Below are 27,933 nucleotides of genomic sequence, written 5' to 3' on the forward strand. Positions count from 1 at the left end.
CGAAAAGCATTTCATAGCTATTTTATTTACTCATTACATAATAATAAAGTTTCTACCTGTGCATTGGCTCTTGAATCAGATATCCAGAGGATCATAAATTAATCCTGAATCACTTTCAAGGGCTATGTTGGCCTGATTGAATCCAATGTTACTTTTCTATGTCTCTAGCTATAACCTTTTTTCTTACTCCATCTGCAGTTTAGTAAAATCAGGGCTTTGGGATTTTATATATGTCATCATTAGAACTCTTCTCACCCAGTTATTAAGAAGGCTGACTTTACTCTCATTTTGAAATGCAGATCTAAAGCTTGCTGGACTTTGCCTATGGGTTGTGTTCAATCTGTAAGTAAAAAGCTGAAGATATTGATACATAAATTGATACTGAGAGTGTCACAACCCAATGGACCCCTCACTCAGGCAGATCAGCATTGTATGTTGCTAATGCTGTTGCAAGCATTGCAAGGCATTTTGTGAAGGGTTAAAGGTGTAAGTATGGAGTGGAAAATTCCTTTGCAGGTTGTGAGAGGCCAAAGGGGGAGGGAGGAAGAGAGCAGAGAATAGGTTAACTTGACACTTCAGCTAGCTTAGTCTGAAGATAAGATGCTGGACCCTGTCCAAGGTCACGGCGAGAAATCTGCAGCTGCATTCACATCTTACCCAACCCCAGCAAGCCATAAGAACAGGAGAACTAAGCTGACCAGGACTGCAAAGAGTGCAAAAACAAGCAAGATGTCAAAGGCCAATGGGGGAGTGGGGAATAAGGTTTCGCATCCCTGCAGCTGGTGTGTTTTGGGAAACCTAAGAAGGCCACAGAAAGCTGGTTTGTCATGGTACAAAGAGCACCAGGAGCAAAGGTCCCTGAACAAAATACTCCCAAAAGAACCTAGGACTTAAAAACCCTCCCAAGAGCCAAAGCAAGTCGGAGATCAATAGCGGACCCTGGACAACCCGTGCATGGAACAAAAACTCCCCCTCCGCCCTCTTCTTCTTAAGTTACACCCAGGCTTGGCCAGCCTCGGGTAGTGCGAGTGTGAGTATGAAAGTGGGTTTGGACTTGGGGCACTAACGCTTTGCTTTTTCCTTCCTCTGAGTGACGTGAGGGATCCCCAGCACTCTCCGCTGTTATTTTATTATTTTCTTAATGCAGCTTTAAAATCACCTGACACCCTGGGCAGATTGGTAACATAAATCTGCCAGAAAAGCACCTTGGACTGTAAACTCACACACAGATGCAAAATATTTGCAAATAAACAGAGCCATTATTGAGTATGTAACAAAACTGAATGTAATAAAAAGAGAGCCTGTCCTCTCGATTCAAAGGAGCCCAAGTCACTGACTCCCTTTGGGTCCCAGTAAAATTAGGCAAAACAACTAAGTCCTCTGTGGCCATGATATGGGAGTAACCAGGCTGTGATGACATATCTATGCTGTTTTCAATGTTACCTTGCACTGTCATGGAGTCTAAACATGTCTTTTGGCAAACCAAATAAATACACTGTGTTCTGCTGCTTCCTCTTTTCACTGTGTGCAATGACCAATAAAGGCAGTTATTATATTTTGTATAGGATGCTTCTTGTCCATATAACAGGTGGACAATGTCAGCCAAACCCCAAACTCAGAATAATAATACCTAGCTGTTATGTAGCACTTTTCATTAATAGATCCAAAAGCACTTTATAAAGGGAGTTGTTGTTATCCCCAATTTGCAGATGGGGACACTGAGGAACAGAGAGGTGACTTGTCCATGGTCACCCAGCAGATTAGCCATGAATAAAACTCAGGTCTCCCAAATCTCAGTCCATGCTTCCTCCGCGAGGCTACACTGCCTCAGGACCCTGGAATGGGATCTGACCATACTTTTCAAAACTAGAGCTGGATGGAAAAGCTCTTTTAAATTGGGGTTTAAAACAAACCTTTAAAAATTATGAAAATTTTAATTGAATTGTATCAAATATTATTGAAAGTACTATCAAAATGGTTTTTGAAGTTTTCATTTCATTCATTTAAAAACATACCAAACAAACAAAAAAACAAACAAAAAATCCAGATCTGGTAATATATTTGATAAAAACAATTGATAAATGTTGCTCAGAAAATTCTACAAAAACTCAGACAGCATCAATTTTGTAGAAAAAAAATCATTTTAGAATAAAAGATCATTTTCTAATGAACAAACATATTGTTCTAAAAATTTCAAACAGGTCTTGTCAAAACTACATACACTGTATGATTTTGTATGAATCTGATGACACAGATTTAAACTTTTCACCCATCCTGTAAATATCAGAGTGCCCTAACCTTTTGAAGAATGATACCACAGGCAAAACTTGCATAACTTAGGGGGGAATGATTTTAAAGGTACTAAACTTCCCTTATATATATGCAACATATGTGCAACCTTTCACTGAGACTGTAAAACCCCTTATTCAATAAGATTTTTACTTAGCTAGCAAGAGGAAAAGAAAAAAACCCAAATATTTGTCTAATCATTAATGCTCAGACTCTGAATAGAGTACTGAATAATTGTTGTGAATGCTCCATATTGTCTGAAAGAAAAAAAGATTGTAAAATTAAAAAAAATACTAAAATTATTTTTGTATGCTACTATGTTTTAGGAAAATTTTGACTGCTGGCACATATTCTGCATGCAGAAATAAATAATGATTAGATTTTTAAAGGCATATCTGTGTCCAACTAAATAATTTTAGCACCTAAATAGTTTTTAAAATCTGTCCTTAAATTCATGAAATCCATTATTTGCTAAAAATCTAATGCTTAAGTTACAACCAGTCCTTGTAAAATCCTGGCAACTGACTGAACCAAACAAAGAACTGTAATCAGTAAAGAACTAGCTATCTTTGATCAGAACAAACTTAAGACGCTTATTATGATTATGGGTATCCCTGCTCTCCAATCACATTGGCTCTCTCTTGTTTTCTACATTAAGAAGTGTAGTGATGACAATGCTGTGTAAACAGAACACTTATCTGACATGATTGTTGTATTTGCAGTTTAGGTGGTGGAATCTGCTAGCTAGAAGTGATTACATTTTTATCAGACCTTCAAAATACAAGAATAGGTTTAGGGAAGAGACCTCATTTACTAGTTACCACAGTCCATTGTTCTTTTATCAGTATGGAAGTTGATGGAATCATACAGCACTAAAAATCAATTTCTTACATACAAATTGCAGTGTTTTTTTGTCTGATTGCATATAAACAGACTTCTCACCTCTTAAATGACTCTCTCCATGTCTAAGCAAAGAGATGCATGGCAAAATTAATTATTTGAGCAACTTTCCTCACACTTTTTCATTTTCTATTGCAATGTTAAAATCGAGTAGGTGCTGTGCAATAAATGGTCATGAGTTCATCCAGATGGGAATGGGATAACTGGATAAACTAGAAGAGAGACTAGCACTGGTAAAGTAGTATACAGGGTTGAGAGTCATATGGGATTTAAAAGATTTTAGAGATTTAGGGCCATAACCTGCCATCCCTGGGCACATGGAAATGCCATTGGAATCAATGTGTGTTTGATGTAAAAATCAATGTCAGCTTAATAAGAAGCTGGGAATGGGGGACAGGGGATGGATCACTTGATGATTACCTGTTCTGCTCATTCCCTCTGGGGTACCTAGCATTGGCCACAGGGCTAGATGAACTGTTGGTCTGACTGAGTATGGCCTTTCTTATGTTCTTATGTTTTGAACCATACTGTCTTGGTTCACTCCCCACTCTAAAATCAAAGATATGATATTCAATAAAAAGAAATAAAGAATAAAAAAGTAATTGTTTAGTTTTCTTTGAGAAAAGTAAAAAAAAAATCCCTTCATATTAGCTTTGTAGCACTTGCACAGATCGAGGGTAAAACTGTTGTTGTACATATCCTAACAGCATATATGAATAGGAAACCCACCAAATCATCCACTTCGATGAATGCACTTTCATTCTTGGCTTGTAGTGATAGGTTCCATGAATCTATGTAGCACTTCTGTAGGAACCTCATTTCCACCACCTATCTGGAGTGGAAGGCTGGAAAATAGAGTGAGGTCTCTGTTCTACCCAATCTGACTAATGCTGTTGATGTGACTCTTTTTCACTGGTTTCCCACTGAGCTCTAGCTAACAACAATGGTGATGCTTATCATGCACCACTTCCTTCCACTGTATGGCTTTTCCAAAGTGTGGCAGAACTAGATATGAATTAATTCAGACCAGAATTGAATTCGTTTTGTTCTTCATTAGGGAGAGACACAGACCAGATCAGTTTGACTCCTAATTTTTAAATGAGTGATTTCAATAGATAATCTGTTTGGGGAAAACAATTTAAGAAAATGGAATGGTAGTCATAAAAACAGGCAAGAACTGTCTGACTCTTCAGATAAATAATTAGATCTGACAAAAGGAAATGATCAAACTCACACTGAATTTACTGTTGTCATTTCATTAAATGAATGAAAATCTCTAAACATTTTATATTTATTCAAGTGATATCAAATCATTATTTAATCATACACATAATATAAAATGATGTGATCCAATATGTAGATGCAGATTGTATAGTATTCTGGCTCTACACAGCTGTTTCCAATACAATGTTCATATCCGCTTTCTAACATACAATATAGAAATATATTCAAATAATAATATCAAGCACATTTTGGATGTGAGCCTGGGTTACCTCTCAGGTGAGCACTGTGGGCTATTTGAGGGTGGGAATCTGTCCTATTGAAGCTGTTCCACTTTGTATAAAACACGTAAATATTCATTGCACCAGAGAAAGGAAGAGAAGAGAGACTGAGTCACTTTATAGGCCAGTGGCAAGGGCATTCATTTGGATTAGGAGGGACAAATTCATTCAAATAAGCCCTTGCTTCAATGAGTATTTTATACAAAGTGGAACAACTTCAGCAGGAGAGAATGAAAGAACCCACATCCTAGAAAATCCTACAGGCTGGTAACTGGAGCCCTCTCCTCACCCATAGGAGACCTGCAATCAAGCCACTACTCCACATCAGGCAGAGGACAGATTTGAAGCTGAGTTTCCCACCTCCTATAGCACTATCTAACCACTGAGCTACTGGGGGAGAGGTAGGCAACCCCACGTTCCCTTCCAGTGTTGTGGGCAGGGCCCAATTTGGTAGAAATGCTCGAATGCAGCCTCTGAGCACACCTACTAGAACAGGCCTCACAGGTGAGATATGCTGAGGAATGTCTAGTTCAGGGATCGGCAACCTTTGGCACACGGCCTGCCAGGGGCCAGTTTGTTTACTTGCCACGTCTGCAAGTTTGGTCAATCGCAGCTCCCACTAGCTGCGGTTCACCACTCCAGGCCAATGGGAGCTGCAGGAAGTGGCACAGGACGAGGGGTGTGCTGGCCGCCACTTCCCGCAGCCCCCATTAGCCTGGAGCGGCAAACCGCGGCCAGAGGGAACTGCGATTGGCCGAACTTGCAGGCGCGGCAAGTAAACAAACCAGCCCGGCCCACCAGGGGGCTTACCCTAATGGGCCACATGCCAAAGGTTGCTGATCCCTGGTCTAGTTTGTGAATTTGCCCGATGTTAGTCATGAATTAGGTCCCAAACTGCTCAGTGATGTTAGGAATGAGGTGACTGTGTGTATTCCCAATTGCAGAAACTGACAGCTTGTCTACACAGTGCACATTGCAACAGCAAATGGCCCGTGTAGACCCTGAAGGCACTAAAAAATTCCTGACTGCATGTTATGAGGCAACACTTTAAATCAGCATGATGTGTTTTCAAATTGTATCTTGACTGGAATGAAGAAGTACAGTGATTCCCAGCAAACTGAAAAACTATAAAGGTATTGTACATAGGACAATAGTCTTCATTATAAAGTGAAGCCATCAGTTTACATACCATATGGCATCTTTGATTATACCCTTGAAAAATGTATTTTTGGACTTACTGTGCTGCAGCATCTGTTGTACCCTGGTGGGAATTATCTATTTTAGCTCAAAGGATCATATACAGTCCTCTCAGACTTGAAGCAGCCACCCTGCATAAACTTAAATGATAGTTTTCTTAAGGCGTACAATTCTTTTCCTTCACATTCAAGTTTTATAATTAATTTTTAGTCTCAGAACTTTGAGGAGTTTTTTTTAAGTTATGTTCACATAATTTTTATGTCATTGTACCCATGGTTTGGGTGTGCTACAATGTATTTGAAGGGCATTATGTAGCAAATGCTTTACTGATTGCACTGTGGAATAACTTAAAATGTTGTGTTTATCCTAAAGATGATGTATCAGTGTCATTTATTTTACATCACCCCTGTTTCTTAGGCTCAGCCAATATTAATTAGTCAGTTAATATTGTTTGGATCCAATAATCAGTGTCCAACTAGAAGCAGCGTTATCAAGCATAAGATAGATAAAGGTTCTTCTGGCTTTTAGTTATGTTCTACCTATTTTATAGATCTTGACTCCATTCCAAAATATGCGACTGACTCACTTTATAACATTTAACCTCTCCTTAATTCTGTTTTCCCATTAATAACATTGGCTTCATAATACTAAAATTTGATATCATTGGCTGAAGATGATTATTTATTTTTTGGCTACTTCAAAAAGTGGGTACCCACCAATTTATGGGAAGAGATCTCTGTACTTGGCCTTTTTACACCTGCTCCTACATCTGCTGCCAGAAAATGGCACTTTGGGGAACAATGTTATTTCCTCTGCACCTGGTGTACTCTAAGATGCTGGCTCTATCTTTCCCAGAAATACATGAACACAAAGCCTAAGTTTTAGTGTTTCTGAGACTTACTCAACATAATATAAAAGCTAACATACAAATAGAAATCCTTTAATGTTTTTATTACCCATTAGTCTTTGGATTTGCATACATGAGTGACTGTACACGTGTCCGTGTGTGTGGTTGTGCCTTAAACCCCTCCCTCCCCTCCATTTTCCATGGCTAACCCTCCCAGAAGCACATGTCTGAAGGGGAGTAGAGGGGGAATAAGCTAGCATGCTTCAGGTTGTGGCATGGCCCCGTAACCATGCCAGTTTGCAGCGTGGACACGGATAAGGGTCTTGAGTTTCAATGTTCCAACAGTGAACTCAACCCTTTTCTTCCTGACCCTTACCCAACCTATAAAGCTCCCTGACCCCCATTTTCATTGGTAGTAGCAAGCTGCACTGACCACTTCAAAGCAGCTTTCTGGTGCACTGTTTAGATCAATGCTGGCGACCATGGATCCTGCTCTGAGAGCAATTGCCTGTTCTGCTGACCACACCTCAGTGCTGATCAATGTGTAGTTGGACTACATCGTCCTCCACAACTTCTCCTCAAGTGGCAGGAACAGTCTTCTATCCTGGAAAATTTCATAGAGGCTGGAGCAGGCAGGCATTGAGTGAACTGAAGCCCAGTGCCAGGAACACATTTGAGTATTTTGCCCTCCTGTACAGGAGCCTTGAAAAGTTACTATGGAAGGGCTCATTGTACAATCCCCTTCTGCAAGGAACTTGACCAGGGGCTGTCAAGGGCCCTCTGTACAGAACCTGAAATAGTTCATGATCCCCTCCTGAATCATGTCTGCCTCTTGGTGTGATGGCATGCTGATGGCGGCCAGAGTGAGGATGCAGCAGGGACTATGGAGGATGATCCAGAAGTCCCGAAGAATGTAAAGCATGTATTTTTGCAGCTCTACCAGGAGGAGTCATTAGAGGAAACCTCCCTGTGACACTGAACCCCATATTATTCACAGTAATATTATGATATTATTGGCATAATTATAATTTATATCTATCTATCTAGATAGAGCTAGATAGATAGATAGATAACATATGTGAGATGTCATTGGAAAGGTTATGATTTACTAAATATGATTATCCTATTTGTATGCATATATCATTTTTGTATCTGAAGTTAGGAATATTGACTATATATCTGTATTACAAATGTAGTTACACCTGGGGAACACCCACTAGGCAAAATGGTTGGGTCATTACACCAATTGAATCTATTTCCCTATGTTAAGTTCTCCTCACACCTTCTATGGGCCATCTTAATTATCACTTCAAAAAGTTTTTTTTCCTCCTGCTGACGATAGCTCATCTCAATTGATTAGACTCTGCCTGTTGGTATGCATACTTCCACCTTTTCATGTTCTCTGTATGTATAAATATCCCCTGTCTGTGTGTTCCATTCTATGCATCCGAAGAAGTGAGCTGCAGCTCACGAAAGCTCATGCTAAAATAAATTTGTTAGTCTTTAAGGTGCCACAAGTACTCCTGTTCTCTTTCCACTAGGCAAAAGACTCTCAGTCTAGATGGCTGGCTGGGAAGGGCCCATTCAAGTTAATGAGTCATTAAAAGAAAACAATAGGCATTAGAAGAAACTTATCTCCCACCAGGGAGCCTTCCTGAGAACACTACAGACAGCCTTCGAGTTATGGCTGCTGTGTCACTACAGGGACATGTGACCTAGTGCTGGTCTCCATCTTGAGATATCAGTGTTTTTCCACTGACTGGTGTGTAAACCAAGCTTTGAAACAAAGGGTTCCCACCATATGCAAAAGCTATATAAGGCAGGGGAGTGACATTATCGTGGTTCTTCACTGACTCCCCACCCAAAGAGACTCTTGGAAACACCTAAGGAACACAGACTGAACTAGACAAAGTGCTGGACCCAGGCTAAAGGGAGTTTTAGCCTGGTAAAGGAACACTTGGGGTTTTTAAGCTGAAAGCAAGTGCAGCTGTCCCCTTAAGAATTTGCAGCCTGCTTGTATCATCACTTAGGGTGAGAATGTGCTATTCATATCCAGACTCTTTAGTATATTAACCTTAGTTTGTGTGTTTTGTTTATTTGCTAGGTAATCTGTTTTGATCTGTTTGCTATCCCTTATAATCACTTAAAATCTATCTTTTGTCTAAAACCAGTTTGTGGGAGTCATAACTCGGAACAGAAAGCTGTTGCATATCTCTCTCCACATTGAGGGAGGGAGGAAATTTCATGAGGTTGCACTGTACAGTTCCCTGTACAGCACAAGATGGTATAATTTTGGGTTCACATTCCACAGGGGTGAGTAGCTGGGAAGTTCCTTAGCTTGAGCTTGTGACATTCCAGCCCATATTCTGCAAAGAAATACGGCTATGATATGAATATGGCATAACTAAGATATGTCGTATGCAAGAGGGGTCATGTGAGATATCATTGAAAAGTTTATGATCTACTGAATGTGTTTATCCAATTTGTATGCATATATCATTTCTGTATCTGAAGCTAGTAATATTGACCATGTATCTGTATTTCAAATATGCTACTTTGGGTGACACCCACGACTAGCCCTTCAGGTACAACAATGAAAAAGTCAAACAGGGCTGATGGCCCATCAGCAAAGACAATGGACTGTGAACAAGCTTAGTTTTCCTGTGGATGCTCCAAACATTCTATGAGTAATGGCTGCTACAGCCCTGCAGAGACATGGGACTGAATCACCTGGTAGTGGACCCCACCTTGGAATGCCAGTGTTTTTTCACTGGAAGACAAAGGGTTCCCGCCATACACAAAATCTATATAAGGCAGGGGAGTGCTTTATTGTGGTTCTCCTCTACCTCCCACCCAAAGAGACACTGGCACACACCTGGAAACAAGAACTGAACTGGGGGAAGAAGAGTTGAGCCCAAACTGGAAGGGTGTATAGCCTGTTAGTAATAATACCTGAAGTTACAAGCTGCAGACCAGTGCAGCTGGCTTTCAAGAATCTTTGAAATCTGTCTGAAACAACATTTAGGGTGAGAAATTACTATCTATAGCCAATTTCTTTACTGTATTAAGTTTAGTCTGCGTGGTTAGTTTTATTTGCTTTGTTCTGTTTGCTACCTCTTATAATAACTTAAAATCCACCCTTTCTAGTTAATACACTTGATTTTGTTTATTCTAAAGCCCAGTTTGTGCAATTGATGACTGGGAGGGGGGGTGGGTAAAAAGCTATGCATACCTTCCTCCACATTGAGGGAGGAGGTGGATTTCATGAGCTTATGCTGTATAAATCCCTGTACAGTGCAAGACAATATACCTTTGGGTCTGCACTGAGGAGGTGGGCACCTGAGTTCTGGGGCAAGTCCCTTAAGCTGAGTCTTCCCAGAGTTGATCTCAGTGTCTCTGTCTTTCTGCATCTGAGTGTGGCCCCGCCTGTGTGTGTGCTAGAGGAGACTTAAGAGCCTGGCTCAGCAAGACAGGGTAAAGAGGGTCCAGGCTAGTGGACCAGGTGGGCTCAGTGGTATCCCTGTACATCAGGTGGCATCTTAAGTGGGGTGGAGAGACAACCCATCACAGAGCCTTCCTATGCAGAGCTGATCGCAGCATCTGCATGTAACTGCAGCCGGATGTGTATGTGTGCTGTTAAAAGCACAGGGTGTAGCCTGGGAGAGAGCTTGAAAGGCTGGGCACAGACGTACAGTGTAAAGGGAGCACAGGCTGATTGGACAGAGTCTCAGTTGTACCCCACTTCCAGGTGGCACCCTGAGGGAAACCGTCACACTCCCCACCCAATAAAGATGAGGAGTACCTCAATCCACAGCAGGAATCAGAACCCGAGGCTAATAAATTTCAGTGGACCTCCACTGTCCTCATCACTGTCCTGCTTTGGTGCCGAACTCGTGATTTTAAGATCCAGGGCATTTGGAATGCTATGCACTAACTTTTCCTCCCTGAACAACATGCCATGCATTACTATGTCTCTGTGTATTTGAATTGCAGTGTTGATGCTACTGCACTGTCACACCCCACCCCTTACCAAACTCCAACTTTCTTCCTTCCATCCAGGCCTCACTCTGCTCCACTCGGAAATGGCCCATGAGTAAGACACAGTTATCAATTTATGCTTTTATTGATTTCTGATTAACTGCTATTATGTATTTGGCTGACACTGTTATAATAGCTTTAATAAAGAGATTATTAATGAACAATCATTGTGTCCGTGCATTTGTCGGCCAGCAGTCAGGCAGCAATCGTCCTGGGGCCCTGTGGAAGTGGGGGAAGGGAAAGATGGGATAGAGAGATCTCAATTGGATATGGCACACTTTTAGAAAAAATATTGTTGTCTAAAGTTAGTAACAGCTGTCTTTGGCCCTTAGCAGGTTACACAGTCTCAGAATTTCTTCCCCCCTCCTCCAAACTCTCAGTCCCCTTTCAAATGGGAGCCACACGGAATTGGGGGTGAGGTATCTAAAGGAGGGGGGAGGTTTGTTCCAGGAAAAGAGAGGGAACTGTTTTAGAACACTTTGGTTGCCTGAGAAAAAGTTAGTCAAAGCATTCCCTTCTCCCTTGGAAGGTTACAAAATTTTTATTGTCACCATCCCTGGTGTCTGACCTTTCTCATGCCGCACAAGCTGGGATACACAGGGGTAGGAGATGGATCTGGTCTGGTGGTTGGATAAACACAGTATGGTGTGCCTGTGCAATGAAGAGGTCAGGGGCTTGTGTGCTGATCCGAAACTTCAAGGAATAAAACAAAGTTGTGGAATCTCTTTCATTCTCTGTCCATTTCACTGCTGTCAGGCAGGCACAGGGGCCAGATGTTCTGGCATTAGCAGAGGGAGTCTGGGGTGAGCAGGGATTTGTTTGTGGTTTGTTTCTTCCTGTATGCTAGCTGTGAATAATCCAATTTCCAGTCAAATTGCCTTCTGGTCCTGTTGGTATATTTCAGCAAATTTCTGGTGTAGCAGAAACTCCAGCTGGGTCTTGAGGTCACCAGCAGTGAAAATCTGCTTGTTCCTCCTTTAAGGATGACTAAACTCCTCCTTCATCAATGTGTAAAAGGGTGACTATTAGTAGAAACAACTATCTCACATAGATTTCTGGATCGTGCCATAGGACTGGAAAGCCACCTCTCTTTTCCATTTTGGTATCTTGAAAACAGTTGTGTACTCCAAATGTTGGCCAGCTTTTAAAGAAGAAATTGCAAAGTGGTAACATAGTCCATGGAAGGAATAGCAATTTCTCCCCATGGAAGGGTCCTCGAGAACTCATCTAATCCAGTCCCCCACACTAATTATTATCTAGATGAGGGGTGACCAAACTTTTTGGGCTGAGGGCCACTTCTGGGAATAGAAATTGTATGGTGGGCTATGAATGCTCACAAAATTGTGATTGGGGTGCACAGGGGGCTGAGGGCTCCGGCTGGGGGATGTGGGCGCTGGGGATGAGGAGTTTGGGGAGTAGGAGGTGCTCCGGACTGGGATCAAGAGGTTCAGAGGGTGGGAGAGGGATCAGGGCTGGGGCAGGAGATTGAGGCCTGGGGAGAGACTCAGGGGTGCAGGCTCCGAGGGGCGCTTACCTCAAGTGGCTTCCTGAAGCACCGGCATGTCCCTTCTCCAGCTCTTACACAGAGGCGTGGTTAGGTGGCTCTGCACGCTGCTCCATCCGCAGGCACTGCCCCTGCAGCTCCCATTGGAGCGCCGGGGGGGGGGGTATCGGAGCAGGGCAATTGGAGTGTGTAGGAGCCGGAGGACAGCCATGCCGCTGCTTCCGGGAGCTGTGTGGTGTGGCCCCCGACCCTGCTCCCTGGCTGGATCACCGGAGTGCCAGAGCAGGGCAAGCCCCAGACCATGCTCCCCAGTAGGAGCTCAAGGGCCAACTTAAAATTGCTCACTGTTGACTCATATTTAGCTAGTGGTCCACTATGACCCCCAGATCCCTTTCCACAGTACTCCTTCCTAGGCAGCCATTTCCCATTTTGTATGTGTGCAACTGATTGTTCCTTCCTAAATGGAGTACTTTGCATTTGTCCTTATTTCATCCTATTTACTTCAGACCATTTCTCCAGTTTGCCCAGATCATTTTGAATTTTAATCCTATCCTTCAAAGCACTTGAAACCCCTCCCAGCTTGGTATTGTCCGCAAATTTTACAAGTGTACTCTTTATGCCATCATCTAAACCATTGATGAAGATATTGAACAGAACTGGACTCAGAACTGATCTGTGCAGGACTCCACTCGTTATGCCCTTCCAGCATGACTGTGAACCACTGATAACTACTCTCTGGGAATGGTTTTCCAACCAATTTTTGCACCCACCTTATAGTAGCTCCATCTAGGCTTCATTTCCCTCATTTGTTTATGAGAAGGTCATGCGAGACAGTATTGAAAGCTTTACTAAAGTCAAGATATACCAAGTCTACTTCTTCCCCATCTGAATGAGTTTGGGGTCCACCTTCTGCTGTGGCCTTTCCACCTGTCCATGAATTGCTATCTCTTCCTTCTGTTGCTGAGCTGGAAGACCCTTTTTCTAGAAGTCCCCAGAAGAGACCTGGACCACACACTACACCGGCACTCTAAGCTCCTTGAAGGGGGACCCCTTCCAAGTGTGCAGGAGAGGAATGATAATCATGCAGAAGTTCCTGAACTCCATCAAGTCCCACATAGGAGTGGTCCCCAAGTGCTATTTTACTCTGTCATTTCCACCCTCTTCCCTTGTCAGGGGGAGGGAGAGGAGCGAGTGGCAATAGCCCTGTGGAAGCTTGCAATGCCAGACAGCTACCAGTCAGTCAGGATTCTATTTGGAGTGGGCAAATCTACTGTGGGGGCTGTTGTGATGCAAGTAGCTAAAGCAATCACTGAGCTGCTGCTACCAAAGGTAGTGACTCTGGGAAATGTGCAGGTCATAGTGGATGGCTTTGCTGCAATGGTGGGGGGATAGATGGAACCCATATCCCTATCTTGGCACCGGAGCACCAGGGCAGCCAGTACATAAACCGCAAGGGGTACTTTTCCATGGTGCTGCAAGCACTGGTGGATCACAAGGGACGTTTCACCAACATCAACGTGGGATGGCCGGGAAGGGTTCATGACGCTCGTGTCTTCAGGTACACTAATCTGTTTAAATGACTGCAGCAAGGAAATTACTTCCCAGACCAGAAAATAACAGTTGGGGATGTTGAAATGCCTATAGTTATCCTTGGGGATCCAGCCTACCCCTTAATGCTGTGGCTCATGGAGCCATACACAGGCAGCTCGGACAGTAGTCAGGAGCTGTTCAACTACAGGCTGAGCAAGTGCAGAATGGTGGTAGAATGTGCATTTGGACATTTAAAGGGACGCTGGCGCACGTTACTGACTCGCTCAGATCTCAGCCAAACCAATATACTCATTGTTATTGCTGCTTGCTGTGTGCTCCACAATCTCTGTGAGAGTAAGGAGGAGACGTTTATGGCGGGGTGGGAGGCTGAGGCAAATCACCTGGCCGCTAATTACATGCAGCCAGACACCAGGACAATTAGAAGAGCACACCAGGGAGATTAGAAGAGCCCTAAGGATTAATCTGCTGGTCTGTATAAATATATCTTTCTTATAAATTTGAGTATTTGATGTAATAGGCTTATAGATTTAGATTAAGAATAAGTTTGGCTGTAATGCAAGAGACCTACATGTAATGCAAGAGACCTGTATGCTAAGCTAATGCGAAGTTAACACATTTTGGGACACTTACCCAGAAATCAGTAAAATTAGACAAAACACCCATGCAGATGTCTAGAGACCTTTGCCTGAACCAATAACAATAAAGGGTGGAAAAAGGGGATTTTTGCCCACAAATCTAACAAGTACAGCACAAATGTGTACATATCTGTCATCCATATGCACATACATATTAGCCTATAGGGTAAGTGTACCCTAACATTTCCGTGGGGAAAGAATGAAATTTGGGCATAAGAGGAAGGATTTCCGACTAATGCCCTATAAAAAGGTGAGGCAGCTCACCATTAGGCAGGCAGTCTACCCACCTATCTACTCCTGTCTACTTGTCATTGCCTCCACCTTCAACAACATGCTACCCATCTACGATGGCTATTAACTATTAATAGGCCATATTTTTTTTCTTTTCACGACTGTAAGTCTAAAAGGGACTTAATTTCCCTAAGCTTATATTTTATTTTAGTTAAGGCATACAGAGTTAAGTTAGAGAGCAAACAGCTCTGCATTAGCTTCCTCTGCCAGAGGTGTAAAAACGGAAATTGCCACAGGCGTGGTCCGTATCTTCCAACACCAGGTTATTAAAACAGAGTGTGAGTATTACAGCTTATAATATTGCAGCTTATAATATTGTATTATCATCTGTATCTCTCAAATAACAGTAATACAATTGTAACTCTGTAATTCTAACTGTTTTACCATTTGCTTACTATTTCATTGATTTTCATAAAAGGTCTTTATGACTATATCTGTCTCAGTATAAGCTTCCTGTCATACCCCCGAAGTTCCTTTTATAAACTCTGTGAAGCCTGTTTCAAGACGAACTTTATCTTCTGATCAAACAAATTGGTGAGCCAAAACCCATAGTAATTAAAATCCATAATAATTATTATTAAAATAATGTATTAATAAAAATAATTAAATGCAATTAAATTAAGTGGATAAATTAAATCAACACTACTAACACACCCCAAATCAGACTACACCAGGAAGCTCTGCGCATCAGAGAAGCTTTGAAAACCAGTTTCAAGACTGGCCAGGCTACGGTGTGACAGTTCTGTTTGTTTCTCCTTGATGAAAACCCACCCCCTTGATTGACTCATTCCCTGTAAGCAACCCACCCTCCCCCTTCTATCACAGCTTGCTTTCTAAGGAAATAAATTCACTATCATTTAAAAATCATGTATTCTTTATTAACTGATTATAAAAAGAGGGAGAGAACTGACAAGGTAGCCCGGGTGGGGTTTGGGAGGAGGATAGGAGGGAAGGAAAAGGCCACTTCAGAAGTTCAAAATAATGACAGCGTTTTGCTTGGGCTGTCCACTGGGGTGGAGTGGGCGGGTGCATGGAGCCTCCCACCCCGCGATCTTACATATCTGGATGAGGAGGCTATGGAACTTGGGGAGGTGGGAGGGCAGTTATACAGGGGCTGCAGTGGCACTCTGTGATCCTGCTGCCGTTCCTGAAGCTCCACCAGATGCCAGAGCATGCAAGTTTGATCACACAGCAGCCCCAGTGTTGCATCATGCCTCCTCTGATCTTCCTGCCGCCACCTCTCATCTCAAGCGTCCCTCCTCTCTTCACGTTCCTCCCTCCTGTCCTCACATTGGTCCCTCCTGTCCTCACATTCACTGGCATCTTTCCTGTACTTTGATACCGTGTCCTTCCACTCATTCAGATGAGCTCTTTCATTGCGGGTCAATTCCATGATTTCAGAGAACATTTCATCTCGCGTCCTTTTTTTCCACCGCCTCATCTGAGATAGCCTTTGGGACGGAGGAGGGAGGCTTGACAAATTTGCAGCTGCGGGAGGGAGGGAAAAAAAGGGAAAGAAGTATTTTAAAAGATACATTTTACAGACCAATGCTTATACTTTTTCACAGTGAACAACACTATTCACATTACATAGCACATGTGATTTCAGTACAAGGTCGCATTTTGAATCTTAATATTGTGTGCCTGCGGCTTTGGTGTTAGAGATCACAGACGCAGGGCAGGGCAACAGAATTCGGCTTGCATGTGGTCATGGTAAGCCATTGTCTTTCAGCTTCTGCAGCCTTCATAAAACCAGCGCCCTCCTTTCCCACATACCAAGCAAAGCCTGTTGAGTGCTGCAGCTTTCCTGTTAATGTGCAGCAGCAGAAACCAAACTAACCCCCCCCATCCAATTCTCTGGGATGATCGCTTTACCCCTCCACCCACCGCGTGTCTGGTATCAGCGAAGATCCCTGCTAGCCAAACGTGAAAAGCTCAGCGCCAATCTTCCCCCCCACCCCCTGCTTGGCTAACTGCAGGGAAGGATTTATTTTCAGCCACAGGCAAACAGCCCAGTAGGAACGGCCACCTCTGTCCCCTTAATTAAATTCCTGTATTTCAACCAGGTTACCATGAACGATATCACTCTGCTGAGGATAACACAGCGAGATAAAGAACGGATGTTGCTTGAATGCCAGCAAACACCGAGACCATACGCTGCCAGGCTTTGTCATGCAATGATACCAGATTACTTGCTACTAGCATGGCGTGGTCAAGTGTCCTACCATGGAGGATGGAATAAGGCTTCACTGCCCAGAAACCTTCTGGAAAGGCTTTTACAATACCTCCAGGAGAGCTTCATGGAGATGTCCCTGGAGGATTTCCGCTCCATCTCCAGACACAATAACAGAATTTTCCAGTAGCTGTACTGGCTGCAAATGCATCCCAAGTCCTAAGGGCAAATTAATCACTAAAAAACGCTTGCTTTTAAACCATGTTTTATATTTACAAAGGTACACTCACCAGAGGTCCCTTCCATGGCTTCATGGTCTGGGATAATGCCTTGGGAGGGTTGGGAGGGTACTTCATTCAGGCTGAGAAAAAGATCCTGGCTGTTGGGGAGAATGGAGTGCTGTGTGCTGTCCGCAAGCTTGTCCTCCTCTTCCTCCTCATCTTCCCCGTCCGCAGAATCCTCAGGCATGGCTGAGATTACCGCCTCCTCAGAATCCACGGTCGGGGGTAGGGTAGTGGTGGTTTTCTGGTAGGCTTGTCTGAGCTCCTTAACTTTCACACGGCACTGTACTAAGTCCCTATTGTGGCCTCTCTCTCTCTCCATCATGCCCTTGGAGATTTTTTCAAATGTTCTGGCATTTCATCTTTTGGAACGTAGTTCTGCTAGCATGGAATCCTCTCCCCATATAGCAATCAGATCCAGTACTTCCTGTACAGTCCATGGTGGTGCTCTTTTTCAATTCTCGGACTGCATGGTTACCTGTGCTGATGAGCTCTGCGTGGTCACCTGTGCTCTCCAAGCTGGGCAAACAGGAAATGAAATTCAAAAGTTCAGGGGCTTTTCCTATCTACCTGTCCAGTGCATCCAAGTTCAGATTGCTGTCCAGAGCAGTGCACTGTGGGATAGCTCCTGGAGGCCAATACCATTGAATTGTGGCCACACTAACCCTAATTTGAAATGGCAATACTGATTTCAGCTCTACTCCCCTCGTTGGGGAGGAGTACAGATATCGATATTAAGAGCCCTTTATATCGAAGTAAAGGGCTTCGTTGTGTGGACGGATGCAGGGTTAATTCAGTTTAACGCTGCTAAATTCTAGATAAACTTGTAGTGTAGACCAGGCCTGAGACACAATCCCAATAACAACCCAGGCAAAGTCAGTATCTGCTACTGTCCTGTGATTAAATGGACACTCCTTCCCCCCATCACCAAAAAAACCCACCAGCTTTGACTAATTTCAAATTTAGCGGGGATTAGTGCTGCATAATTTCCACTAAGTGTGGTTAGCACCACTGATATTAAACTGTTAAAAAAAAATGAGTGCATATTCCTTACCCGCAAAGCAAATGTTGATAAGATCTTTGAGAGACTGAGTGCTCTGCATAGCAAAGGTTTGTAAACAGATGTTAATTGTGTTGACAAACACTTTGCACAAGGATCGTGTTAAACTTGTCTGTCACCTTCCACTGCATAAATACAACCCTAAGGTGATAACTCAATGAAGATGCCCTGCTATAATTGTCTTTCATATGTGAATTGTCACAGGAACAAAAGCTAATAACCTTCAGCTACATCAGGGGTTCCCAAACTTGGTTCGCGGATTGTTCAGGGTAAGCCCCTGGCTGGCCATGAGACACTTTGTTTACCCGAGTGTCCGCAGGTACAGCTGCTCACATCTCCCAGTTGCCGTGGTTCACCGTTCCCGACCAATGGGAGCTGCAGGAAGCAGTGGCCCAGCCCGTGCCGCTTTCTGCAGTTCCCATTGGCCGGGAACAGCAAACCGCAGCCACTGGGAACTGCGACTAGCCATACCTGTGGACGCTCATGTAAACAAAGCATCTTGCAGCCTGCCAGGGGCTTACCCCGAACAAGCCGTGAACTAAGTTTGAGAACCCCTGAACTCCAGGGAAATAAAAATCTCACAAAGCCTCATAAGTATATTTCAGTACTCCCTCCTGTACTTTTCCAGGTTTGCAGGATGTGAAGGTATCTTTTGTCACAGGCAGATGTCATCCTCTGCTGCCCTGGTGTGCCAAGATGTTTTCACATATGGCATCCCTGATTTCCCTTTCCTGCTGGGAACCATGACCAGTGTGCATGAGTGGGACCTGGCTGCCTATACAGAGTTTGTCCTAAGCCTACTCAGGAAAGACTCACTACTCTTTTACTCTCACAACTATGTAGTGCACAGCAGATGCCAATTACACAAATGGTGTTTGCCACATTGACAGCCAGATGGGTGACTAGGAAGCACCAAAGGGCTTTCCTACCAAACATGCACTCCAGGAACATTCTGCAGCTTTTTAGCTTGTAACTGAATTTCCTTTTTCTGGGGTCACTGATGTCAGGATACAATTTAATGACCCTAGATAGGAGCAGGCATGTGGGGTCCCCCAAAATAACATTTTGACTGACTTAGCAGAACCATATCACTTCTGTGAAATAAAGTCCCTTCTTCCCCCTTCAAGTACATTCTTGATCCCATCAGCACCATGATGTCATGAGTCTTTACAGAGTTTCCCATCTTTGTATTTATGAATCTGCCTCTGTGATTCTTTAAGCCTTGCAGAATGACTGAATAGTAACCTTTTATGTTCACATACTCAGTTGCTTCCTTCTACTACTTTGTTTTGGGCAAATTATTGGGATATGGGTGCCATCGATGGCCCCTGCATACATAAGAACATAAGAATGGCCATATTGGGTCAGACCAAAGGTCCATCTAGCCCAGTATCCTGTCTTCTGAAAGTGGCCAATGCCAGGTGCCCCAGAGGGAATGAACAGAACAGTAAACATCAAGTGATCCATCCCTTTGCTAATTGCCAGCCTCTGGCAAACAGAGGCTAGGGACACCATCCTGGCTAATAGCCATTGATGGACCTATCCTCCATGAACTTATATAATTCTTTTTTGAACCCTGTTATAGTCTTGGCCTTCACAACATCCCCTGGCAAAGAGTTCCACAGACTGACTGTGAGTTGTGTGAAGAAATACTTCCTTTTGTGTGTTTTAATTCTGCTGCCTATTCATTTCATTTGGTGACCCATAGTTCTTGTTTTATGAGAAGGAGTAAATAACACTTCCTTATTTACTTTCTCCACACCGGTCATGATTTTAGAAACCTCAATCATATCCCCCCTTAGTTGTCTCTTTTCCAAGCTGAAAAGTCCCAGTCTTATTAATCTCTCCATACCCTTTATCATTTTTGTTGTCCTTTTCTGAACCTTTTCCAATTCCAATATATCTTTTTTGAGATGTGGCAACCACATCTGCACACAGTATTCAAACTGTGGGTGTGCCATAGATTTATATAGAGGTAATATGATAGTTCAGAAACAGCTATTATTTCTGGAACTTTTTTTCTGGCAGCCACCTGTGGGTAGATCAGTATTAATTGCCTCACAAATCTGCATAATCTCAACCCTGAAAATAGACTTTCCAACCTCAAAGTGGTTTGCGATGGACCTATAGCTGTCTGGTGTTCCTAGCTTCCACGGGGCAACAGCCACTCACTTCTGCACCTGTATGGCTGCCCTGAATCTAGTGTTCTGGTGCCGGAGGCCTAAACTATCTTCTCAAGCTTTCCTCACTCTAAATCTTTCCTATTCAGAGGACCTTCTCTGTCCCAGCTCACTGTTTTGCTGGGTGAATAATGGATTTTCTGTTTGCAGACAAGTCTCAATTTTTTTTTAAATTGCATTTCAGTTTGAACCAAAACCAATCTTTTTTTAAACAAAGTAAGCAAATCAAAAAGTCTAAGAATTTTCAGGTTGGGTCACAACAGAAGAAGGACAAGGAGAACTAGTGATGGAGCCTCTTTGATGAGCTTTAGCCCAGTCCAGGGGAGGATGCAGGCTATGTCTACACTACAGACCTTACAGCGGGCAAGATCTCCCATGCAGCAACTCTATGCTGAAGGGAGAGAGCTCTCCTGTCAGCATAATTAAACCATCCCCAATGAGCAGCAGTAGCTACGTTGGTGGGACAGAGTCTCCTGCCAATGCTGGCACACCAGAGTCCACACCAATGCTGTTGTCGGTGAAACTTTTGTCAGCCATAGATGTATTTTTTCACACTCCTGACCCACAAAAGTTTTACTGACAAAAGTGCTAGTATAGACATAGCTGTAGTAATACACTGCTGGTATAGGCTAAGCATGAATTACTACACCCTGGCAACAAGGAAGAAGCAAGTTAGAAATTGTGACTCAGAGGTGTAAAGTCAAAATCTAGCCCACACAAAATGTTATTTTATCTGTAAATTTGGGAGTACATTTGTAAAAACCCATTTTCCCTGGATATCAGAAAACCAACACATTATGAAAATCAATCCAATGTGCAAAATCATGAGTATAATTGTTTCCCTATAGTGATTTATTCTAGTACAAAACTGCAAAAACTTTAGCACAGTCTCTACTTTATAAATGTCAACTAGACAAAACATTGTTCTTGTGTTTTATTGCCTAATATATAAAAGTATTGATACAAAATTGGGGGGGAGACAAAAAGATGTTATACTTAACAGTTGAATACTCAACTTTTCAATCCTACTTTACTTTGAGAATCTATTTACATTTTGCATAAACAATCCATTTTAAAGCTGCATTATCCTCTCACTTGCAACTGATTAGAATTTTCAGTCACCCTCAGGAATGTGTTAAGTTATGTAAATGTAATGCATTCATATAGTCAGTGAAGCGTGATACCTATTCAATGTCTCCAATATGCTTGCATCCACCCGTGGACAAAGGAGTGTTACCTGAAATGACCTTAAATATAATATCTGGTTTCTATGTATATGTATCACATGATGTCTCCCTGTGTCATTTCATAAATAGAATATATAATTCTATTCCATATAGGTGCTTATACTCTACTCATCACTCTAGTATCAGATTGCCTTCCAATAGTGCATTAAGCAATGTATCTATATAGCTGTCATGTGTTCTCTCATATCCACCAGAAGGGGACAATTGTGTGAAATGGAATGTTTTGTTTTGGTAGTGCGTTAGGTCATTTTTCTGTTGTTGGGGTGTTTTGGGGTTGTTGGTTTTTTGTTTGTTTTTTTTTTGAGAGGGGGTATTTTTAAATATACACATTCTATGTGTTTAGGAGACGCCCTGTAATACAGTGAGGAATGTCCAGCACTGGGACTAAGGAGAACTGGGTTCAGTCACTTCACCCTCTCTCTGCCTCTATCAAGCCGGTGGGGCTCTTCAGCTGTGGCAGGAAGTCAACCTAGCAGAAGGAAAACTCTGATTTCAGACTGAGAATGTTAAGTGTGGCCAGCTGGTTTGTAAAAGTAGTGCCGAGGTACGGATGTGCACCACTGACCCTGGCTAATGGGGCAAGGTGGGAACAAGTATTGATGATGTGTTTCTATGTGTTACTCTTTGAGAAGTGAAAGAAATGTACCTTGCATATTGAATGGAAGGTGATGATGTTTGTGATGGCCCATAATTCCTGTGGGAATTCATTCCACCATCTTAGAGTAGCCCCCAAGAAAGTTTTGTCTCCTGCACAGATGAGCTTTACCTAATTGTCTGCCACAGTCTTCATCCTGAAGCTTTAGTCAGTCTTTTAGGCCAGGTCTACACTACGGCTGCTGTTCAATCGAAGCTACGCAATTTGAGTTGTGTTAGTAGCGTAACTCAAGTCAACATAGTTTAGATCTACTTACCGCGGGGTCCACACTACTCTATAGCAATGGGAGATGCTCTCCTTCTGACATTGCTTCCACCTCTCGTTGAAGTGGAGTACAGAAATCGATGGGAGAGTGCTCTCCCATCAATTAAGAATGTCTTCAATAGATCCGCTATCGATGCCACTGCATTGATTTCAGCTGTGCTGATTTAGCTCCATTCTGAAGACAAGCCCTTAGATACTCTAAACTCAGGCCCTGGAGCACCTTGAAGATAAGGATTGAAATCTATATCTCATTTAAAGCACATATCAAGTTATCCATGAACACTAGGGGTTTTCACCTTTTTCAGATATTCTTTTAAATATTCAATTGCCTTTGCACAAATTTTTCACTTCATGTTCTTTTTCAATTACAATTGTTTTCCAGCATATTCCAGTACACTTCCAAGAACGTATCCTTTTTCCATCAAAGGCCATTCCACAGTTATAATAATAGGATTATATGAGAATATAATCCTATTATTATAACATATATAATATATATGTTATATTATATATAATATATTATAATGGGAGCTGATAGTGACTTCTATATTTAGGTTTCCTAAAACTTCCATTATAAAAGATCCTTGCATCTTTTTTTTGAGACCCTCCAACTCATCTATTGTTTGCAACTGCCCTTTGAAACTTGGCAGGGAGAAAGTCTTTAGGGTAGAAAAGTACATGATATTAGCCCCATGTAATTCCCTTCTCTAGTTTGCATATGCAGGAAACTTGGATAGGATGCCAAAACAGTAACCGAACATGAGCATTCTCATCCGAGATTCAACCCAGCATTAGCAACATATACTGTACTTAGAGTGCCAAGGAGCTATTCTTGGAACCCTAAAGGGGAGGATGGGGAGGGAGTGCTGGGCCAGACTCATGCCCCACATCCAGTACATAGATCCAGCAGTTCATTTCCATTTCTGGAGCATAACATGAGGATGCTCTCGGTGGGAGAATAACTGACACTGATTCACTGGGCTGGACTTTCCCCAACTGCCTGTTGGACTCAGCACATAATACCAGAAGTTCATTCTCCATACTTCTGGAAAAACAGTTTTCTCCTGCTGTCATCCATTGTAATTATCCCTGTAAGTCATATAGTAGAAGCTTGTGATGAAGGTTCATGATTCAAGCTCTGTTGATGATACTTGATGGAAGGGGTAGTTACAGTTTTATACAACAGAAATTTGTTTTTGCCTTTTCCTATAAAAAATCACTGTAGGAAATCACATTTTTAAAAAGGAATTTCAAATAAATGTATTTAGGTTGCATAGTCAAATACTCAAAAGTTTGGTAATGCAAAATTTAAGACTACCTATGGCGCTTTCTGTGTGTGTTTACACCCTGGTCCTGAGCCAGACTGGGCCCTTTAGAAAATAAGACTGTACAAGTACTAAGCAATCAAACATTCACCTTAACTTCACTCATACATCAGTTTACATCTGAAATTAAAACATGTAGGTTTTTGGTTTTGTTTGTTTGTTTGTTTGTTTGTTTTAAAAAAAAAGAATAGGTAACAGAAAAAAACCTGGAAGGGGTTATTTGTTCAGCTGAAAGACAGAAACAAGCATGAATGTTAGGGTATAAGGAATCTGCTGATCAGTAATAATCTTAGGAGTTCTGCACTAAGAATATGCAGATCTGGGCAAAAAAAAAAAGGCTGAAACTCTTTTCTGGCAAAACTAGCAATACCGAACTATTTCATGAATTTGTTTTGTCTTCACAAATTGTGTCAGAAAAAAAAACAAAAAAACCCACAATTCTGAAAAAAAAATTAACTTTTCATTTCAACTATTTTGAAATGAAACATTTTGATCTTTTAGTTTGAAATGACTTTTGTTAAACATAACAAATCAGATAAGAGTTGAAGAACTAGGTACTCAATGAGCAGGCAGTATGTATACATGTAGCTTAAAGAGGATTGGGGATAACAGAGAAGGGAAAAGTAGTTGATTGAAGACAAATGACCAGATGTGTCTTTTCACTAGGTCAATTTTCTGATTTTTTGAGTGAGCTACTGAGTAAACAATAGAGAGTTTACAAGTTGGGATGCGTCTATTTCTATAGGTTCTCCAGCAAGACAAATGGTTATCTTCAGTTATTTTTCTTGATACATTATTCATTTTTATCATCAATTTTATTTAATTCAGGCGAGTAATTCCTCTGCTGTTTTGTATGATCATCCACCATTATATATTCTCTCAGGCCCTTATTATACTTCTACTGTTCTGAAATTTGTTTGCCAAAGTAGGTTCCAGAGTCTTGGTTATAGCATGCCTATTTATATGCATAATTCTATGCTAATCTGTAATGTTTCTTGATTGCTGTTATCAACCCATTCAATCAAGAAATATCATAGCTTAACACAGCAGTTTGCATAAAGACTAGGCGGAAAATCACCGTGGAAACTTCAGTCCAGTAAACAAAACTCTGATGCATTGTGTATATTTCCAGAATAGAGAGAGAAGGTGCAACTCTTCACCCTCAAATAAGACTCAAAATTGGTAGTAGATGTCACCATACAAAACTCCAGAGTATAGCAAAAATGTTTTCACTGTAGCATTTCACCTACATTTTCCTAAAATTGTTGTCATTTATCATTTTTTGACAATCTAATTTTTGAAGGGATAGTATATAAATGCTGATGATACAGAGGTAGATACCATGCTGCTTTATTTTCTTCATTGTTGGATTTTAGAACTCTTCATTATTATTTTCCCTAATTGTACCTTCATATTGCTTTCTTTCAAACTTCTATCTAACTTACTGCTGTTCTTATATGCTTTGTTATTGCAGAATTTATAAGCTGTTCCCCTTTAAATGGTTCCAGTAACTGGAGTGTGTGTACTGTTGCACACATCAAAAAAAGCTCCGAGAAATTTATTTTCTTTTCCTCAAGACACCTGACCACCTCATTTATAGCTCTGGTGTTAGAAAAAAATATCCTGATACATTGAAATTAAATCAAGGTATGCACCTATTTAGTGTTTTACTTACTGCAGCCAATTAAATATTTTAATCACTATAATTGCAAAGACAAGTGCTTGCTATAGACATCTTTTTGACAAGAATAAAATAATTAAACAAAAAGTCAATGACACCTGCTTATATTAGATAAATGAAGGAACTATTTGAGGAAAGTTGGAGCAAACGGATGAAGCGATAAAAATAATTGACACAACTTTTATAATATTATGGGCTAAATCTCATTGAACCTGGAGGGATGGGGGAGGGGATAATGACCACCACCCTACTATTAAGATAGCTGTAAGAGTTACACTCCTTTATGAAACAAAAGCAGCCTCCATCCCAACACAGGCACATGTCACTGCCCAAATGCACTGTGAGACCACTCAGGAATTTGAACATTGTACGAGAGGGACTAGGATGGGTATTCTTTGGTACAGGTGTGTGTGAAAGAGAGATGGGGAGAAGCATAGGTGTAGTTTGACTTCTATATTTTGAGGGGGCAGCAGCTCCAGAAAGGCCAGTGGGGCCGTGCATGGGGGGCAAATTCCACATCTGTTCAAGGGTTGCAGTTTGGGCGTGATATGAAAGATTTTGAGCTGCTCTATTTTGTTTTCAAGCACAGCACTGAAAAACTCTGCTTTGCCACCATTAACTGAAAACAGGGGGAAAAAACAAAATAAAATTAATTAAAATTGGTAAGAAATAGGGTGGCAGCAGTAGACCTTAACCTTAAGATGCATAAGTTAACAAATAAGTATTCATTAAAGAAAGAAGGTGATGGCTTATAGTTTAAAAGTTTGGTAATTTTAAGTGTGCAATCAATGTTGGTTCACAGCCAAGGACAGTGAGATGGCAGTTCTAAACAGTTCAGCCATTGACTAATGTTTTGGTAGGCAAGGTGTGGGCTGAGGTCAGGTAAAGATCATTCCAAAACTTCAGGTAGCGTCACCATAGATTTAACAGTTGTGACTGATCTATAAGTGTGGACCAATCAGAGAGGGTCTGAAGATGATTGGAACATAGGTATGTTAATGCCAGGACTGAAATATAAGCCAATCATAACAGGCCAAAAACTATATGAAGGAGAGAGCAAGAAGGTAAAAGTTTATTGGTTAGGAGCAGGAGAAGAAGAAGGAGAAGATAAGAGACACCTAAAAGGGTAAAGAACAGTAAAGAAAAGACCTGAAGGAAGAAGCAAGTGCAGGGTGGCAGCAGCAGCAGCAATGGTGTTGCTGGGACAGAACAAAAGGACCCTGACAGAACAGAAGGAAAGAAAAGCCTGCAGACAGACAGTAAACATGTCAGCCATAGTATAGGATATAGAATAGAAATAGGATTAATGAATGTGTATGCTTGGGATAATAAAGTTGGATGTCTCTGTAGTGGGGTGGCTGCCCCACTCCATGAGAAAAAGGGCTGGAACAGTCCAGAGAGGCTGCGCAGACCAGCAGCCAATCAACAAAGGCTTGTGGAGAGTCAATCAGGGCAAAGAAAGAGGCAGCCAATCAGAGCTGGTCTGGGCCCTATATAAAGGCTACCTAGCAAAGGAGAAGGCAGTCTCTCCCTGACTAGCAAGGGAGAAGGACTGGTTCCTGGGGTAAGGAGGTAGCACCTTGGATAGAGCAGTGCTGGGAAGGCTCAGGGGAGCAGAGGAGACCTCTGGCCCAGTTACCTGCCAGGCTGTGGCCCCTGCTAAAAAGTCAAGAAAGTACATGGGGCCAAAGGGGAAGTGGTCCAGGGAAGATAGGTAGACAAGAGGGAAGAGACGGAGGGCAGAGGGTGGCTGCTGCTAGAGGGTCCCTGGGTCAGAACCCAGAGTAGCAGGTGGGCCTGGGTCCCCCCCTTGCACTGCATCTGGCCATGGAGGAGTGTGGCCGAGACAGACTGCAACTTGCCCCTGAGGTGAGTGGCTAGACCAGAGGTAGGCAACCTATGGCATGAGTGCCGAAGGCGGCATGCAAGCTGATTTTCAGTGGCATTCACACTGCCTGGGTTCTGGCCATCAGTCCAGCGGGCTCTGCATTTTATTTAATTTTAAATGAAGCTTCTTAAACATTTTAAAAATCTTATTTATTTTACATACAGACAATGAGCGAGACACCATGCACAGAGGGCACTCCACAGCTGACAAGAGCTAATTCCAAGAGCAACCAGCAGGAGGTGCTAATGGTGGTGTGTCGAGACCCAGTTATAGTCTCTGTGTGTATATTTGTTATTGTGTATAAAATTTAAAGTATATTAAGATTCCTGTGAGCATCCTGCATATGATTGATCATGTGCAGAACATAATCACTTAAGGCATTCCAACTGTATCACATTACAGCCTTGAGAACTTTAGCTTGTATA

The 27,933-nt window shown here is 42.1% G+C and overlaps 1 long non-coding RNA gene across 1 annotated transcript; it reads left to right on the forward strand.

The window, feature by feature from the left end:
- The first annotated feature begins 645 nt into the window (after positions 1-645).
- On the forward strand, positions 646-27,933 carry LOC123355393. The gene is made up of 4 exons (XR_006575099.1): positions 646-1,030; positions 22,039-22,239; positions 25,414-25,586; positions 27,673-27,933. It is a non-coding gene; the product is annotated as an uncharacterized LOC123355393 (long non-coding RNA).

The sequence above is a fragment of the Mauremys mutica genome, chromosome 1 (assembly GCF_020497125.1).
Source record: "Mauremys mutica isolate MM-2020 ecotype Southern chromosome 1, ASM2049712v1, whole genome shotgun sequence".
NCBI lineage: Eukaryota > Metazoa > Chordata > Testudines > Geoemydidae > Mauremys > Mauremys mutica.